This window comes from Oxyura jamaicensis, chromosome 2 (assembly GCF_011077185.1).
Source record: "Oxyura jamaicensis isolate SHBP4307 breed ruddy duck chromosome 2, BPBGC_Ojam_1.0, whole genome shotgun sequence".
Taxonomy (NCBI): Eukaryota; Metazoa; Chordata; class Aves; order Anseriformes; family Anatidae; genus Oxyura; species Oxyura jamaicensis.
The window spans coordinates 106,489,603-106,509,896 of record NC_048894.1 but is presented as its reverse complement, the minus strand read 5'-3'; the positions used below and the strand labels follow the sequence as shown (position 1 = coordinate 106,509,896).

The following is a 20,294-nucleotide window of genomic DNA, read 5'->3' as shown; positions in this document are numbered from 1 at the left end:
TTCCACTTAAAATGCAGCAAGCCATCTGAGTAGAACAATTCCTAGTTGCTCTGATCAAGGATTTGAACTAAGCTGTCAGAGGAAATATATATATATGTGTCAGAGAACCCTCTACTGTGACAGACCTCTTGCTTGTTCTGTTGAGAAAGATGCCTACTTTTCATCTCAGTACAGTCAACATAGCGATGACTTGATAACCATTCTTTTTGCTCTAATGACTTTTCAAATAAATTCTATGTTTAGCTAAAGTAAAATGTAGATCTGTATTCCTGTGGGAAGGTTTACATGGAAGTCAGAATGTTGTAATAGCATAACAAAATAAATGCCGGCAGGGTTTTTGTTTAAACAAAGCAGGCTATTGAAATTCCTTGCTCCCACTTTCTCTAAACTCTCAGCATAGAGTGTTATCTAGAATCCTGAACTTTGCTAAGAGTTGAATACAATTATGCATATCTCTGGGGGAAAAAAAAGCATGGTCTTAGCAGTCTAAAAATACATAAGCTATGGATAAACCCAAACCCACCCAGGAACTACTAGGCCTAATCTGCCTGCCTCAGGAAGTCCAGAGAAAATCTGCAGCTTTCCGTTTCTCGTGACATGTAACTTACACCTAAGTGACAGTATTAGCTGGTGCCTGGTGCTGTGGCCTTAGACTGTCTTATCTCACACAGTTCCCTGAACACATGTGACATTTTGCCATTTGTCCCTTAAGATAAAAAGGGAAAGCAGGGGAAGAATGTATTCAGAGAGATGGAGGTAGGATGAGGGGATCTATTTTATCTGTTGGAAGCTCTGATGTGTTTTGCAAGGTTGCAAGCTCTCACCTAGGTGAAGTCAGTTGTTGTCTTGCAACATCTCTTTCTTTATTCACATCTCTTTACACCATCTCTCCCTCTTTGGGATGTTGCTATGGGGAAGCTAGATCATGTTAAAAGTGATGTTAATGCACAGCTCAGGCTTAGTGTCTCTTCAGGAAAAGAGAGACAAATTATGGCAAGAAGTTGTCAGTTAAGATTTCCATTACCAACTTTTACCCTTCCCAAATATTCCTCTCAGATTTTAATTATGGCTGAAGAGCTGCATCGCATTAGCACAAAGAGTAGAGCATCATTCAGTATAAGAGGGCGGTTGTGTTTAACCTCACATCAGCTATCTGTGGGCCATTGACCTCTGTTTGGGTATAGTGTTCTTCCACATACCAGAATTGGTATTATAAAACAGAACACCCTCCTATCATCTGATTTACCTCCCTAGCCATCCTCCTTTCTGGACATCACACACATGCTGCTGTCCAGAAAGCCTTTTCCTGTTTCTGTCAATGCTTGCTGAGAATGGAAGCATGTATCTCCCTTATGGCGACTGTTTGCAACTGAGAGGGCTCACACTAAGTGCAAAGACTGGTCTCATTTCGTGTGAGGTCTGGTGCGATGGTTGAGTAATAGATGTAGGGTGGAGGGCTACTAATCCTGTAAGCATGTAATTTTTGTGCTTTTTTTCTTTTAATTTAATAAAATATAACAACCTACCCTATAGATTTCAGGTGGCATGTGCTAACATATCCGGAAATAAGTAGGAATTAAAGTAGTTTTTACTTATAACATTTTTTTCCTAGTTCAACAGACATCCTTTCATTGAAGGGTGATGAGTCTGATAGTTAAGAAAAAAAAAGTGGTCAGAGAATGACAAGAAAGAAATTAGCTTTGAGTTAGCAAAGAGGTCTAGAAATGTTTTGTGAAATAGAAACGTGTCCAGCACTTCAAAAATCACTCATTTCATCAAAATGTAGAATCAATAACACCTTTCCCTGTACGAACAGTTGATGGTGAGAAATAGATGGGCAAGGCTTTCAACTTGAGTCTTTACAAAATGCTTTGACTTCTCTTTATTCCATCATCACATACAACTTGGTATGTGGACTAGATGGAGACTGTGCTACCTAGCACATTGTTTTGATGTTGTTTGATCCACCAGTGTTGTCAGCAGTTGACACTTATTTTAGGGCATGTTTTCTGGTTGTGATGAGTTTCCCTGCAGGCAGGGGATAGAGAGGGATATGAGATGGTCATCAAAGTAATAGCTTCCAGAATCCCTTTATTGCCTTTAAAAGGCTGGTGTAACTAGCGAATAGAAAATAATGAGCATGACAGATTAGAGTGGGCACTGGACAGAAAGCTTAAAGAGCTTTGGGAATTTGTGGAACTGCAGAAACAGTGTTGGAATTTCATCAAATGAAGGGTAAGTCTTTCTCCCATCTGTTTTGTAGATATATTTTTTAATATTTTAAGTACAATATTGCAGATCAGAGCAGTCTGTTACTCTTCAAAAGTGAGACAGATATTTTTCCACTACAAACTTTGCTAATTGAGGATCTAATTGTAAAAGGTGCTGAGTGTCCTCAGCTGCCAGTGTCATAGAATTAGCTCATAATTTCCATATGCCTGGTGTCACAGAAACATCTGGCTCCTCTATTTTCCTGCAGGTGCCTTTATAACCAGAAGAGTCTGGGTCAGGGGTATCAATCTGTTGGAATTCAGTTTATGATATATTTGAAAGATATAAGTGTAACCATTTCTAGTTTTCTGACAAAAGCTTAAATCTTGCAACCAGATCCTAGGGAATAGTATAGAAATAGCTTGCAAAACATAGTTTCTGGGCAATCATTTCAAATGCTGGTTTTCTGCTTTTCATTATGCCGCTAGAAAAGATGGCATCCTGGGGAATGGCAGTGAGGTAGATATTTAGCCTTTCTCTATGCTATAGTAACAGACAAAGTTATGGCACAAGAAAATGTCAAGATTGTTTCTGTTGCATTCATAAATGGAAGGGTAGGAGGGGTGGCTCTCTCTCTTTTTTCCACCTCCACAATTAGAAAGAGATTGTGCTTAGTAGGATGAGATGGAGTAGTCCCAGGTACGTTGCATCTGATGTCTATAAAATAATATTGTGAACCGACCACTGACACAATATTTCATACGCATGTACTAAACAACTATACAAACCGGCCACCCATTGCAAAACTAACAGGTATCCATTAAAGAGATTATTTCTATTTGCACTGCAACTAAATGTGCTTTCTGCCAGCCAGCTGTCTTCTCCTCCTCAGAATGTTCTTCCTTCACATCACCTTCAAAGAACTGGCAAAAACTACACTTGCCAGCTATTACTGATGAGGAAAGGAAGCCTTCCTGAATCGTCAGCCAGCTGCCTCTCTAGCATGTGTGGCAAGGAGTCAGCGACCTTTTCAAGGAGGTATTCCAGCCAGTGCCTATACTGAAGCACAAAGAAAAAGGTGTTTTTGTTTGTTTGTTTGTTTTTTTGTTTGTTTATCCTAAGCCATAACCTGTGTAACTACAAAAGGTTGCCAATTACTATCACTAATCTGTAAAAATAAACATAATAGTTTTCAAACAACTTCAATTTCGTAATTCCAGACATATTACATTTATCATAGGTATAGGATTAGGCATATCCACCTGGTCTAAGCTTACAGTTTCAAAACCACATTTCTTTTTCTCACCTGCAAAGTGATATTTTATGGGGCTTGAGGCATTGTCAGCTTCTGACACTGAATTGCACTGGCTGCATTGGCATCATCTGGCATCGTCTTTTACATCTAATTTTTCCTCTTGAAAAATCTATTGTTGTTATTGGAGCATGACATTATTCTTCTTAGGAGAGAGAAGGAAGCCTAGGGAAATTACTAATTCAAGCTGTCAGCAATACCTAGCTCATTCATATTGTTATGGAAAACATTTTACTTCAAAATAAAACTGGTGCATGTTTGCCTTTTGACAATGTAGCAGGGAGAAGTGGGCATGTTTTTACTGGGGTAGTTGTAGAGATTTTGCAAAACCCAAATTAGCATACATCTTTCTCAAAGTGCAGAAAGTCACAAAGTGATGGTTTTTCAGCAACTTGGGAGAAAGTGTTGCATTTCTCAAATTATCTTAAGTGAAAAGAGGCTTACATTGCTAAAGCGGTAATGTCAATTAAATCATTTTGTAGAATGAGGGTTGCAAATGCTTCATGTGTCGCTAATGTGCCAGGCATCTGCCAGTCAGCTTTCCATTATGCACTATAGCTGTTTTACTGATTCTTATCAGTTGTCTGCTTAAAATGTGTTTCTGTAAAGAACTTCGGATTTCATGCACTTTGATTTGTCTTTACTCTCACTGCAGCTTTCTGACTCTGTCACCACTGAATCCATACTTTAATACTTGGCTGATGTTGAAGGCAACTGGCACGTCTTCTCCTAGACTTGTATTTACACTGTGGTTTCTCTGGCTCAGTCCGTGATGACTCCCTGCAGTAATCAAGCCTGAGCTGTTTGCCGTGCTTGGCAGAAGTGCTCAGTTAATGAAGATTTGTTTGGGGACAAGCAGAAGCTAGTGGGATAGCTCATTTACTTAATAAACACTGCTGTTTGGAAAACTCTATCTGATGACCTCATGTCACTCTTGTCCGTCACCTCACTTTTCCTAGGTCTTTTATTCTAATTTTTGCAGCTAACACTTCTCCAGCCATTCTAGAACATTCTTCTGGAGAAAACCCAGTGATGTATCTGTATATACTTTTATCTCATAATTTTGTCTTTTGTTTTTTCCTGCCTATGAAAAATTCAGTCGTCTAGTTTATCAGACAGCAACACCTCAAGCAAACTGTCAGACAACGGACTTTTCCTAGAACTGGCCAGATGCAATTGACATTTTCACAAAAATAAATAAATAAATAAATAAATAAATAAGGGAATACCAACCAGCAGTGTATAACTACATATTCTGAGGCAAACTCAGAATACACGAGATCTGCCTCTGATCTGCCTCTGTCTTAAAGATGTAAATTGCAATATAAAAATATATGACATAAAACTGTTGCATCTCAACCTGTGGCATATACAGAAGAAATATTTATATATATATATTTTCGAAGGAAGAACTCTCAGGCAGTGTCCCAGATATGCCCTTTTCCCATGAGTTATACAGATAGCTAGAACTGTTCGTTTCACAAGGCGTTTAATTTAATTTCCACGACTTGAATACAGATGCTTTCTCTGGATTCATATCCATTATACTCATATTTTATATCTGCTAAATGCATTCTTGTATCATAATATTACTGGTCTGCATCTCTCTCTGATGTTCACATTTTAATCAATCACGGCTGCAATAGTCCTTATTTCCTCTAAATTTTTCTAATACATTAATTTTCTGGTTTCTCCCTGTTTCACCCTTTTGATTAGCATGAAGGTGAGCTCTGTGCATTCACAGTCAAATTTGCAGTTGGCCAAACTGAACAGCCCAAGCAGGTGTCATTGCCAGCTAAAGAAAGGGTATATGTTACATGACAGGCTGCAGGGAGTAAAGGGGAGATTACAGTGCTACAGCTCTTACAACTTGAGAGATGTTTCTGGGCCTAGAAAATTGGATTTTCTTTTTCCTTCTTTTCTATATTTTAATTGTGATTGTTTTGTCATTTATAATAGTGGTGAGGCCATTTCAGCAGACTGAATATCTGTGGATTGTAGTAGTACTGCAGCCAAGATCACCCAGCCAGGAACAAACCACAAGAGCATCCTGTTTGCAACATCTGTAATAAAAGAAATGGGGAGAATTAGCAGAGCAGGCTACGTTTAAGCAAAGAGCATTGCTAATCTAGAGGCATGCTAAACACAGTGGGTTTTTCACCTTATTTTTTTGAACTGTATATAGTTATCTTTCTGACAAGAAAGATAATGTTTTCTTTTTTCTTTTTCCTTTGATTCTATTTCATGTTGCTAATCTGAATAACTACAGAACCATTTCTGATTTTTGGAAACCAGAAGCAGTGAGAAGTTTTACACAGAAAAAGTCGTGTAGCCGTTCTCATGGTTGACTTTGGTACATAACTCCATGGGCTGGCAATGTAAACCTTTCACAATGTCTTTGCTGCTATTTCACTGCACTCAGTAGCATTAAGGTCAATCTTCCATTTTCGTTAGGCTACGTTGTCTATTCCCTCTTTGAGTTAATGAGTCATTCATATCTTCTCAGAATTATTTACCATAGTGGTACTGCCTCCACTTGAATTGCGTAGGACTGAGAAAGCTGCACTCCAAGTGACAAGTTCCTCACAGAAACCAAAGCTCACAATCCAAGTCCTGTTTTATTAGCAAAAACACAAGAATGCAGTTCACAGCAATGTGACTTCTCTGGCCCATTGGCAACAGGGCAGAGTTCAGGTCATGAGAGCAATGAACCATTGCAAAAAAAAAAAACTGTCTCACAAGAATAGGACTTGAGATTCAGAGACTTTTTGCATTTCAGCTTGTGAAGGACAAATGCATGTGTGAAATTTAGTGATTGTACTTCACGAAAATAAGAATTCTTAAACAGAAGTTGTTGGACTATTGAAGAACTGCTAGTGAGGTGATCCCAATACTGTCCGCTGTCTGACCTGTGAGGGGGGAAAACTATCGGCTTTATAGAGCTTGACAACCCACATCATCATTTTTCTTAACAGGAAAAATGTTTCTTCTTTCTGCATAGACAAGATTGAACTAGCAGATTATGCAAGAGATTATGCAATTCCTGCTTGCCACTTAAGGAATTTAACAGTGGAATAATAGCTAATTTCTCATCCTGCATATAATTATGGCAAATTCTGCTGAGAGGATCAATTTTTTCCAGTCTCCATTTTCCTTTTATCTAATCATACTCAGCAGGAAGCTCTGCCAGTAATCTGACTGGCTTAATTCCACTTCATGATTGTTCTTTTGCAAAAATCTCTTCTTTGAACAAGTTGTTAAAAATACAGTACAATTACAGTATATTGTGTTCTTCCAAATGGTAGATCAAAAACTCTAAAATGAATGGGTGAAAGTAAGGCCTGTATTTCACTCAGATGCATGGACTGTGTGGCACAGGGTCAAGTTTTTTAATAACTGAGTATGGATGTGCTGATTTATCTCATTTTATTGCCTACAGAGATCCCTCATTTCATTAATGGGTCAGAATTGTCCATAATCTAATCTGGCACAAGGTACAAAACTGTTAAATAGGTTTAAACAAAAAATACAATTACCCTTAAAAAAAAAAAAAAAAAAAAAAAAAAAAGGTTCATAATAACAGTGGTAGTATGAATTAAGCCTAGTTCAGACAATCTGAAGAGTTATGAGCAAAATAAATCCTTTTTTTTTTTTTCCTTTTTATGTATTCTTACAGAAATATAAAGAATTCTTCCTCTTACTAAACACTGAAGGCAGTACTGCTTCAGTAGCTGAAGTGAATTTTTCCCTGAAATAAAAATAACCTAGATCATCCTCTCTGGATATCAGAAGAAAAGCCCTTACTTTATGTCTTTTGAAGCTGAACAGCTGAGGGTATCTGTGAAATCACAACAAAATTGTGCAGGTGTGCTTAATGCCTGAGTTCTTCACGGGCTGTGATGTGTAACCGTGTGATGCTGTAGCTTGCAGAAGCCAAGGCACAGCTCCGAATTTCACAGCTGCAGCGAGTGCCAAAGACAGACAGTCCCAAGGAGTGAAGTTTATCTGGGCACCCTTTGTATTTCATGTTAGGGAACTCATGTAACTGCCATTATACCCTCATTCCCTTCATTTGCTAAAGTGAAAACTGTCCTCACAACATTTAGAAAAGCAGAAAGACATGCTTGGAAAGCAGCAAGTAGCAAGCAGCATTGAAAACATAACAGAGGTCATTATCTGCTGCACCTCCTGCTTCCAAGGAGACTGACACATGATCCTGGAAACAAGGAATGTGAAAAGATATTTCTGCTTTAGAAAGCTAATAAAATCCTTCAACAGGTGCTCTACTTGAAATGTGCCTGTTCTGTTGCAGAGGTTTGCAACTTTATTATTAAGCAATTCTTATTTTCTTGAATGCTTCTGTCGTGCCCCAGTTTTGTTAATTTTTAGTTGGCCAGCTTTATTCAATCTTGAAAGATTTTTTTTCATTCATTTTCCTGTTTATATTACTTGCATCAATAAATTCCATTGTTTTTACCCCTAATTTAAGGTACAAATTAGTTCCAGGCAGAAAAACCCAGTCTGAATTGACATTCCTCTGAAGTATACATGCTTGTGGTTTTGACAGAGAATCATTTCAAACTAAAAATGAATAAATTAGAACTCTGTAGAGGGTAAATGCAAATCTGGGTCAAAACTTTCTTAAAGACCAATGACCACAATGCATTCTTCATCCTCCAACATGATTGTTCTTCATTAGCATCAGCAATAAGCCCTACAAAACATTGCTGTAACTCTGCTCTTCACATTAATGCAGGTGGAGATCACTTCTGCAAGACCTAAGAACAACTAGTTTTCCTTATGCGTATATTCTCATGTAGAAACAAAGGGGATCACATAAAGAAAATAGCTAACAATTTCTCCCAGAGATTTTCATTTAATGTATGAATCCCTAGCTCCCTCAAAGTTGTTGTGTAGCAAGCACAGTAAAGAGTCTGAAGCAGAATGCCGACATTTACCATCTTCCACAGTCATCTTTAGAAAGGATAACACGACATGTTCAACAAGATGGTTTTCTTGCAAAAGATGAAGATTTCTCACATTCTGAGAAAAAAAAAAAAAAAAAAAAAAAAACACTACACAATTACTATGTGCTTAAAAAAAAAAAAAAATGTATTGGCATTTTTGCCTGAAACACTGGAAGACAGATGTTCAAACCAAGGCCCAAGTTGTTGCTTGGGTAAACTGCTCTTGGGGAGCTGCAGGAGGAGTAACAAAGCAGACCTATAAATTGCTGATGACTCTGAGATGGATAAGGAGCCAGAATGGCACTGTTGGATTAATATTAGGACGATGGTGACTTGGCAAGGCAAGAAGGCTGAGGTGGAAATCCACAGGAGAAAATGTGTTAAACTGGGATCTCTAAGAGGACTCACCATAATCAGAGAGAAATTCAGCTGGGACTAGCTGGGACAGGACCTCAAGTCCATTGCTGGTTTTTGAGGGAATAGATCAGCCTCAGCCTATTTCTTATAGTGAGTTTCCCCAAAGGACCCAGAAAAAACTTTTAAACTCAAAACAAAGTGTTTTGCCAGGCTATAACCTGAAGTTGTTTTTAAAATACAGAAAGCTCAAAGTGACTCGACAAGGCAGCACAGAAACAAAAAAGGCTGATGAACATATCTCCACCTGCCCAGGGTGTCCTTGCTTCCAGGCTTGCTTTGCGCAGCTCAGTGACTTACTTTCTGAATTGCATATAACTGTACTGAGCTGAATTGCTCAATCTGCCATGCTTCCAGGCAGCTTTTCTTTCAGCCATCCTTGGTCCTGGCAGTGTCTGTTCCCTGCTCTCCTCAGCAGGCTGCATGCACAGCAGGCTCCACTGGAGCCTTCCTTCATCCCCTGTTGCAGTCACGCTCTGCTGGAAGGAGCACAGCGCACAAACCAGGAACAAGTGCCTGCTGTCCCTGCCAAGGGAAAGTGAGGGAGTGTGGATAAATCAGAGAGAGAGAGGAGATGGGGGAGACAGGCGGTGCAAAAGCTTTGGTAGGCACAGCAGGAGTGCATGGGAGGACAGGAGTGAGGAAGTGCTAAGAAGCCTGAGACCAGAAGCAGGGGGTGACAGAGGGACTGTTGGAGGGAAGGCTGTGACTTTGAAGGCCAGGAAGTGTCCTGACTTGGGAAAGATGCCTGAGGAACAGCTGCTAGAACAGGAGGGTGAACCTGGGTTGCAAGGAAGGGCTGGAGAAATAAATGAGAACAAATTGGAAAAAAACAGCAGAGAAAGTCTTGGTGAGGAGCAGTGGAAGTGTGTGTTCCCACAAGGCACAGTCTCTTTCAGAGCCTGAGTCCTGTTCCTGAGGTTTCTTGACCTTCATCGGTACATACCCACAGGCATCCCATGTGTGTCCACCTGGAACATGACAGCCACCACCATCTGTTATTACCCCTGGTGCTTCAACCATCAGTGAGGTGGATTTCAGTCTCATAATGATGCTCTTGATTTTCAATGTAGCATGACACAATGGAAATTTCTCTTGTGCTTTGTTTTCTCATGTTGCTTTTTTGTAACGTAAGGAAATTATGCAACTGAAATTATTTGAAAAGACCATTATTAAAGCCATAATATGAAGCATTCATAAAGTAGGAAAAGCTAGACTAAAACTCACACACACCGTCTTATTTTGGCTCTATTGTACACCTTATCAATTTCACAGACCTTGATTATGGTTCTTGTACCATGTTTCCCAGAAGGTGCTTGCCTGCCTCCCATAGGGGACAGTCTGGGCTGTGCTCAGGAGATAGTCAGGGGTTGTCTAAGGATAAGAAATAAAGGAAGCTGCTGTCCACTGAATACAGTTTATTTGTTGCAGAAGTCTTTTATCACTTGCAGTGATAAAAAGAATGGTCTTACAGTTGAATCTATGCAAAGCCATCATAGAGAGCTACATTCTGCCCTGCTTCTCACACAGTGCTCCTGTGGGACGTTAACCAAGTCATTTCCCTCAGATGTCTGCCTGCTTTGAGTTCTTGTTTTATGGGTTTCTGACCTGAGATGAAGATTTGAGTCATGGAGGTACTGAGGTTGAATGGGAGTCACAAGGAACTCTCCCTTGCATGTAGGTGGTGATGTAATCTGGAAAATTAGTTAGCATCTCAGATAGGGCTCTCAAAGTTGTAGGTAACCTGAGATTTAACTGTTCTACTTCTCATTTCCCCATCTCTGAAATGAGCAATTAACCTCTCTTTTCCTCATAAGGGTGCCTTTAAAATACAGTAATTCTTTAAAAAGAAAAGATTAGCCACCAAGGAAAACAGTAATTATGTCATTTGATTGTCATGTGAGCTGTGTTTAGTTGATCTATGATGTGACTGCATGACGAGCAAGCAGGAAAACCCAACAAATGACAGAGTTGCTGATCAGATTAGCATTGCTTATTCCGTGTACCAAAGCAGTAGGCATTTTGAGAGGAAATAGCCAAGGGGGCTAATTTTAGGCTTATGGAGGCTGTCATTTTTTAAATGTTGAGTACAGGTCATTTGTTGTTTTTCAAGCATCCTCTAGGAGGCCAATATATTATGTGCAGATTTGTGGCTCTGTATCTTATATGGAAAATATATAATATACATTTTATTCCTAATCTGTTCACTGATTTTTTTCCCACATGAATAGTTTAAAGTGTAGTTTATCCCCCTGTGTGTGCATTTGCCCTAGGGTCTTCTGTACATGTTTTTTTGGTTGGTTGGTTGGTTGGTTGTTTTTTTCTTTTGTAATAAATCCTGTTCATAGCAGGAATTGCTGTAATTGCTGCACCTTAAGTCATTTCAACAGTCATATGGAGTTCTTTCATCAGCAGAAGATGCAAAAAATGTTAAGGAGTGCTGAGGGTCATGCAGTACCTGCCAACTCTGGAAGACCTTCCCCCAGTTTTTAAACACTTGCAGAATTCAGGGTTGGTATAAGTAAACCACTTTTGTATGCAATATTTAAAAGTCTACAGATCTGATGAATCATAATAATAAATCTATCCCCCCCCCAAAAAAAAGAAAAAAGGAAAAAAAAAAAAAAAAAAAAAAAAAGCTATTATATTATTATAAACAAATTGGCAGAGACTGAAAAATGCCAGAACAAAGTGATCCTCCAGGCTACTATACTTTTGCCTTTGGGTTGTAAGATGTATTGCACACAAATGCACTAGAATATGCTGTTAGGATGGCTAAAAAATCAGGCATTTAAGAAAAGTGAAACGTATTGATAATGAATGTTTAAAAGGAAGATTTATATTGTGGTGTTTTAAATGTTCAGTATTTCAAAGAGTTTCCAGCTTTAGCCTTAATAAACCCCCAAAATGTTTCCTCCTTAACTTTGCCTTCAGACCCAGAAATAATTCCTCTTCCTGAAACCCAAAACAGCAGTGACAGCTCTTCTGCATGTTAAGACGTCACTACTTAAAATCTGATATCTCATATCCCTGCAGGCTCAGAAACCAGAGCTTTTTATCACTGCAGAGGGCTGATCTCCAGCTGCCTAATTGTTCTGAGCAGCTGCTTCTTTCAAATCCTGTAAGGACTTGATGTATCAAAGTTGAAATTATCAATTTCTGGCATGAAAAGCTTTCATAAGTTTTATACATATATTTGTTTTTATGGTCTCAAATCTTGAGCCTTATAGAGTTGGGCATATAACTGTACAAGAAATCAGTCTTTGAAAACTGAAACACTAGAATGTTTTTGAGAAGTTCTCATTATATGTCTTCATTTAGGAAAGATGCAGCTACAGAAGACTTGAGCTGCTGAAAACTTACTGACACTCCAACACTCATTGTGTACTTTTTGGAGTAGAATGTAACACAATACAGTGTTGGCTTCAAAATACTTTTTTTTTTTTTTTTTTTTTTTTTGCACAGCTGCCCTTTGCATTCAATTACATGACTTCAATAATAATGAAAAATGCCCTATCCAAAGTAGGGTTTCGTAACAGTAAACTGTATAATTTGATCTCAGCAACATTAGGATGGTCAATTAAACAGAATGTCAAGCAACCAGCCACCTGTTAAAGCCCTTCACTGTCCCCCCATAATCTAAAAAGCTCTCCCTGCTCTCAGGCATGCCCAGAGTCTTACAGAGAAGTGAGAAGGTCACCCCAGGGGGCTGCCAGGAGCAGAGGGAGACAGGAAGCCCTGAAGCCATCCCAGAAAAGCATCCCGATCCTGTCCCACAGCAGACCCACCTAGAGCCAACCCAGCTGCCTACAACCAAGTTGGTGCTCCTGCATTTACTGTCTGCTGAAGTTGTTGAGTTTTGATAGATCTGACAACACTAATCATGTGTTTGGTGTTAAAAGCTTCAGAATTGGCATAATGATAGACCTATATGTCTTAACTGAAGGTTTTAAAGCTAGTTTGAAATGACAAAGAATGACATCTTCAGAGATTTTATGACAGCTAAATGATATCATATGTTCTTCCTTGTTTTTCTGTGGAAATTAAGTATCTAGACCAAAGTCTATCATTAAACTATTTTTCTTCAAATAGCTGTCATATTAGCCACAAATGCAATCAGTAAAAGGTTCATTTTCCACAGAATAGTGAAATATACTTATGGTATCATAGTGTTGCCATTTTGATGCCATATGGGGTCTATTGAAAGACAATCCAGATTTGAATCAGTCAGGACAGAAAAGGTGTATGACCATGCAGGTAAGTGTATCAGCATGCAAAATCCAGTGGTTTTACAGTCTCTTAAAATTCTCTCCTTTTGGCCACTTCCTCACATATATTGCACAGTAAACAGATGGTTCCTTAGTTAAATCATAAAAAGCATTGATAAAACTGTAGCAAATCACTATGTGCATAGGTAGACCTTTGCACAGCCACAGGTTATCCATGTTGCATCCCTGATTCGCTTAATTGTGCCTCATTTTTTTTTTTAGAAACTTGTATAAGACAATTTTAAGTTTGTTTTTGGAAGAACCTTCCAAAAACAAAAAAAAGCAACCAAAAGCAAATGAATTTATATCAGAATGACTTCTGACTTGGTGCTTAAGCCTTCATATTGAATTAGAAATGTATAATGTGAAATGGTTTGGAATTTCTGTGTTTCAGTCATAAATATAAATGCAAGACTTGGCTTTTGACTGTCCTGGGAGGAAACCTGCTAACGTCCACTAAGTAACATTGTTTTGAATGATAAGCAGATGTTTGTTGGTGTGAAATTATGCTGAGGTGAGGTGTAATAAAGTTAAAGGGTCAAATTTTACAAAACACTTCCCTCCCTTTTTTATCAGTAGAGTGAGTCCTGAAAACCGTCTGTAGAGAAAAGGTAACTAGGTCATGTCCATGATGTGAAAAGGGGTATCAGACCAATAAATGATGTATAGCAACAGACTTTGAAGGCAGTATATAGCTAAACCACTTAAGAAGGAATTGATTTTTACAAATTGCTGCAATTTGTAAGGCTTGTCATTTGCTTTGTTCTACTGACTTCTTGGAAAAATAATAACGAGTAGATTATGCTTGTCATGTATTACCTTAAATTCTGATGGATTATTTTTGTTGCCATTAATTTTAATATTTTAAGTAGATTTTTTCCTTCTCTAGTTAGTTATGCCACTATAACATTTATGTTCTCCACGACTTCTCAAAGCAGGAGGGGTAATTAATTTTTTAATATACTTAAGTTATTAAACAGGACTTTGTAATTTCTTTTTTCATGTACCACTATGTGTTTGGAAATCCAATTAACTACAACATTTTACTATTTCTCTACATCTGTTCTTTTTCTGTACAACCACTCTTCTATAAAGTGAAAATCTTAGACTCTACTCATACATACCTCAAAAGGTAGATGTACCTGTAACCTCTTTTACTTTCAAGAATATTTCCAAAAACATTTTCAGAATGGGCCTCTTAAGTGGAAACTGTGTAAAGACAATGTCATACAGAGATCTCTGAAATCTTTCCTTTCTTGCCAGTGAAGAAAAAAAGATTCTTTTCTTCATCAGACCATTATTATTTCCTGCTGAATTTACTGTTCAGTATTTATGGTTTCAAATATCCTATTTCTTTACTTTTATAATAAATCCTTGTGATTTCATTCACACTTTTAAAACTAATTGTGCTAATACTCAATATTAACATTGTATTCTTTGTCCTTGAAACAATCCATGAATGAGAAAAATAAGGATTATTAGCCCTGTATCACTGATGAGAAAGCTGAGTTATAAAGAGAATTAGAGCTTGAATTTTAATCTGGACATTCTGATTCAAGTCTTGTAAGTGCTGATAGCCTTAAGCTTCTCATTTAAATATTAAAGTTTTCTTCCCCTCATAATAATAACGTATATGAAGTGGGTTTACATTGCCTTCTATTTTAATTCCTGTTCATTTAATCTCATTTCAATTAAGAATTAAGATGAAACAAAAATAGTGTTAATTATAAGCATTAACTTTCACCTCAATAATTTGTTTTTCAATCAACAGACATTATATCAGTGATTTAGGAATGATTATGTTGATTTTAAAAGTTCAAAAACTGTGGCAATATATTTCATAATTAAGAAGCTGCATTTTTTTAATCAATATACTGCTAAAGGATTTTGGCAGAGTAATTACTTCATTGAGTTTTGTCAAGAAAAAGTTGCTTCTTGACAAGTAGATGAAGACAAAAGAACAAGCAAACTCCCCATGACAGCTGGATGTCTAATCCTTCTTAGAGAGGGGAATGGACAAACTGAGGTTACTTCTTTTTTATATGCATGAGGCATCTGCATGAAAAATTTTGCTCAGCATCTTCCCAGGAGTCTTGCTTGGAACACTGGTGTTTTACCTCACTTTTTTTCTGCTCAACAAATTGAAACTGGCTCATTTTAACAGGTGTTTGCCTTTGGTGTTTAGAATGTAAAACTTCATGCAACCAGTCACATTACCCAAATGTTTTGTATCTATCTGGACTTTCTGGTCTTTATGTGAGACAGGAAGATTAGCCCTTATAGTTGATATTAACTGGATTTCCTAAAAATGGATGAAATCATTGACTTTCTTATTTTTTGCAACACAAATGTTTGCACTCATGAGAAAATTCAGCTGACTTAATTTTGGCAAATCAAGGAAATAAATGGCAAAAACAGCTGTAAGGAAATTGATATTTGGATAGCTTGCTTGGAGTACAGTGAGAGCAGAGTTTCTCTCTGCTAGAACCATTAATTTTGCTGATTTACTGTAAACATTTGAAAAGACATAAGAGAGCCTAATTTCCTGTCTTTCTTTTAGAAATAGTACTGCCTGATTCCCACGTGCAGCACACTTCAGCTTGGAGTGTTTATCAGTACTATTTATCATTCCTGTTTTGCCTGGGTCTTTGAGCTGTGGCACATGTGCTACCCTAGTTCACTGCAGAAAGGGACCTGCAGGTCTGCAGGGGATCCCTAAACCTCAAACCACATTCAAACTTGTTTCGGCTAGGAAACCACCAAGACCCCTTCCCTAAAACTCACATTCAGGTTTATGACTCAAAAGGTACAGATTATAATTTGAATGAAGTAAATAGAAGGTAATTTTGATTTTGTATGAGGATGAGAGCTTCACAGAACTTCAGAAGAAAACTTTAAGCCTCTTGTAGTCACAAGATTAACCATTAATTCAGGATAGCATTTAGCTCAGTCATGTTTATCCAGCATCCCTAGGGCAGCTGCCGTGAGTCAGCAGCTGACCCAGAGCTCACAGCTGATCTCTTGCTCTGCCTGATGACCATGGCAAGGGGCAGACAACGTGGCTCTGCAGGACAGACCAACACAGAGGTGTTGCATATCGGTCATCCTGAACCCTGAGGACAGCAGGGAACACCTCCCAGCAAACACAGAATAGAATTCTAGAATATAATGAGTTGGAAGGGACCCACAAGGATCACTGAGTCCAACTCCTGGCTCCACACAGGACCACCCTAAAATCAGACCATGTGTCTGAGGGCATTGTCCAAACGCTTCTTGAACTCCGGCAGGCTCAGTGCCGTGACCACTGACCTGGGGAGCCTGTCCCAGTGCCCAACCTCCCTCTGGGTGCAGAACCTTTCCCTAACACCCAGCCTGACCCTCCCCTGTCCCAGCTCCATGCCGTTCCCTCGGGTCCTGTCGCTGTCCCCAGAGAGCAGAGCTCAGCGCCTGCCCCTCCGCTCCCCTCATGAGGGAGCTGCAGGCCGCCATGAGGCCTCCCCTCAGCCTGCTCTGCTCGGGGCTGGACAAAACAAGTGACCAGCTGCTCCATGTACATCTTCTCTTCTATGTAGCTTTAAAAAAGGGCAAAAGGAATAAAATGTCCCTAGACCTCAGCAGTGCATCCAGGATCTGCCCTGCTGGCAGTAGAGTCTCTGTAAAAAGCAAATTTTGAAAAATTTCTGAGCTTGGCCTTTCAGGGAACAAGCAGCGCAGGCTGACTTTGCTTGGACATGCAAGATGAGATGGTATGATCAACAGGTTGTGCTGTTGTATCACTGGAAGCTGTACCTCAGTACTCCATCCAGCTTGCTGTAAATTGCTTATGGCAAAGTTCACATTTATAACCAAAGAAAATGATCTTTTGAACACTTAGACTTCATCATGTCTTGCAATTAATGTAGCTTATGTCATTTAAGATCTTATATTTGACCTGATGATACTCACATCATAGTCATCACCTACTTTAAAGATTAGATCATTTAAATAAACATACTGCTCCGATGAAGTCATTGTATTCTACTACCTCTGACTTAAGGTGGCAATATCTAAAAATGTTTCATCATACAACAGTGAAAATTTGAGTAGCTGGTAGCATGCTTGTAAATGTCGAGATTCCAGTGCTAGGGAGCTGTTTTATTACTGCTAAGGAGAGAATTTTTCTTTTACTAGCCTGTTTTAGTAGTCCAGGAGGAGATATTTTAAAATCATTCTAGACAACTAAATCTTTTTTTATTATTATTTTTTCTCTAATTCTCTGTTCTACAACCCAAATAGAAAATGTCATTTCACTTGTTTCCTGCTAACTGTCCCAGAAAACTTGTGCATTTGTCTTGGCCAAACAAAAAGCGGGCATACTACCGTTCTGCCAGATGACTAGAAACTGCTCATCTTGTTGACCCACTTCCAGCCAAATAGTGAATCTGGAACACAAAGACATTCCAACTGCCTAGGTCCAAGACAGATGAAAGAGGTTTTGGTAGTATTTAGTTGCCAGTGCCCAGGAATAATAATAATAATAATAATAATTTCCAAAAGAAAAGCTTTAAAGAGCATATGTTGTTTTGAGGATTACTATGTGAAAGAGGATTACTATCTGAGAGACAAAGAGAATAACAGATTACAGCACATTAAAGGGGAGTTGTTTTACATCAAAGGTGTAGTATGGTTACACATTTGATATAATACATGGCCAGGGAGCCTTCTGCCACAGGGTTATTTGTAGCAAGGATCAGGGTGCCAGACAGTCAGGATTTAGTGTGAGATTTCAAGAGACAGACTCTTAACTTTTCCGATTTCAGCTCTGTATACCAGTGTTTAAAATATGCAAAGATATGTTTGCAGTCAGAAGTGAATTAACAACAACAATAATCAGCTTACAGATTCCTGCTCAGTGATATGCTGAAGAAAAAAAAAAAAAAAATCCCTCCAGAAATTTAGGTCAAATGTAAAAAGCCTGTGTATTGTTTGGCGAGAACATCCAGCTGAATAGTTACATGATTCTCTGGAAGTAATTTTTATTAAGCAGCCCACCGAAATAGCCTCTTCTCTTTGGCAAAAGCCATATTTTAAATATTTAATTTCCTTCATCTTACCCTGTATATTTGTTTTCCTCTACTGATTACAGCAAAAATCTGGGGAAAAAAAATATTGGATGTTTACTTTTAAATTATTGTGTGATATATTTTTAACATTAATGGTTTATATTTTCTAGTAAAATTTATAATAAAAAAATATGATCAACATTACTATGGCAATGGATAGGTAAGGTCTAGCCCTAAGGACAGGAGCTTAATTCTCTTGCATCTTATTTTGCTTCCTCTGCCTGCAGATATAGCTTGTAACTCACTTGTAGTTCAGATTCGAGCCTTGAAGCTGTGACAGCATTCCTGTAAATAAGTTTGCAGCTGAATGGAAGTTCCACATTTTCTGTCCAAAGAGCAGAGCACAGCAATTAATTAACTCTGAACTACTAGCCAGGCATTTGACATAGCCCTGTATGTATCCCGACTCTCTTGGGACCGTGTCAGTAAATTCTAGTAGTCATCAAATAAAGCATCCAGACACATTGCAGTAAGCCTACTGTTAGTGTAATTAAATAAATGCAGAGAGTATGTTAATGAGTCTCTGGCAGAGCAAGCCGTTCAGCAGCAGCAGCAGAGTTTGACAATTCACTTCTCTCTCAGTGTCCAGGTGATGTTCACCTGCAATGTAAGTGGCCCTTGGGGCGGTTTTTGCCCAACGTGCACACACTCTCCTTCCCGTCCACAGTGTGCAATACCAAGGAAACAGTATTTATGGTACACACATAACCTAGCAGGGTTTCCTGGTGCTGTGCCTGAGGAAGTTACAATAGCAGGCAAACACCAGAGGGAGTTATTGTTCTACCAGAGATGTGTGCAAGGAACGCCTCGGGATACGGTGCTTTTAAATAGCGTGACTGTTTTCTAACCGAGTGAAAAGGCTCAGATGATACGGCTTTAGAAAAATGCAGGTGGTGAAACTATTCATTCTAGTCATGTTTGAAAGAGTTTGTATTCTTCACCTTTCTTCAGTGTTGACTCTAATGTACTGTTGCTTTGTACCAAGGAGTTGCTACACAGCATCCATCTACAGTCTTTACTTTTCAAGGTACATTTGCAATACAAAGGACTAGCAGGTCGGTATTCAGAGCCAGATGAGCAGGAAATAAGAAATGACCATTATCAAATATTTATTAAGGAAGTCTTTTCTCTTGGTTTATCCACGCTTGCCCTGTCCCATACCCCATACTGTACCAGTTTCTATGGTGGTCAGGTCAACAGACCCTCAGAGTCCTGGTCCCAAGGAGTGCATGCTGGAACAGGACCAGGATGCAACCATCTCCCCATGTGTCCCGGTTTTCTGTGGAAGCAAATCTGGGTACATAGGTTGGAAAGAAACAGGTCTCGATCTCACAGCTAGATCTGAAACAGCTGAGGCACACTACTGTTCTGCTTCTGCAAATTTGTCCAATGACTGCAAAGGATCCTTACTTCAGTGCACCACATGCTGTTGACCCAAAAGGCACAGTGCCAATACATAACCGCTCTGTGAGCCTCCAAGTGTTTGTCAGCTTGCCCTGTGCTTCACCTGTAGCACACCATGGCTGTGCCTCTGCCCTTTCAACAGCTAGACCTGTATTTTGACACTGTGCCTGCTGAAAGCCAGAAACCAACAAAGCCTTAGCTGGCCCATGCCAGAAAAAGTCAGTCTCCTGTGCTGGTCATATAGAGGCTCTTGCAACCCCTCAGTTTTCAGTAACTGATTGAAAGAAAATACACAGACAGACCCAAGGTGAAGCTGTGCCAGTATTTTTTAGAAAATCATTTCAGTGAACAAACTGACTCAACTCCATTATACTTGCATAATGCTTGGGCAGATGGGAAGCTTCTGCAGTTTGCAGCTGAAATTCCAGGACAATGGACTAAAACTGAGACTCGCTGATTTTTCCTCACATGTAATTAATACTTCTGCAGTGACTGCTCTTAGTTTATATTATTTACATGATGCTTAACTTTTCACAGCCACTACACTGTTTCACCTGTAGATTATGAAGCAAAGAGCATCTCATTACACAATCCAGCTGTCTTTTCAGCAGAAAAG

The 20,294-nt window shown here is 38.9% G+C and overlaps 1 protein-coding gene across 9 annotated transcripts in view; it reads left to right on the top strand.

The window, feature by feature from the left end:
• DLGAP1 (DLG associated protein 1) overlaps positions 1-20,294 on the top strand; it is a 414,689-nt gene that overhangs the window by 329,648 nt on the left and 64,747 nt on the right. The window lies entirely within an intron of this gene.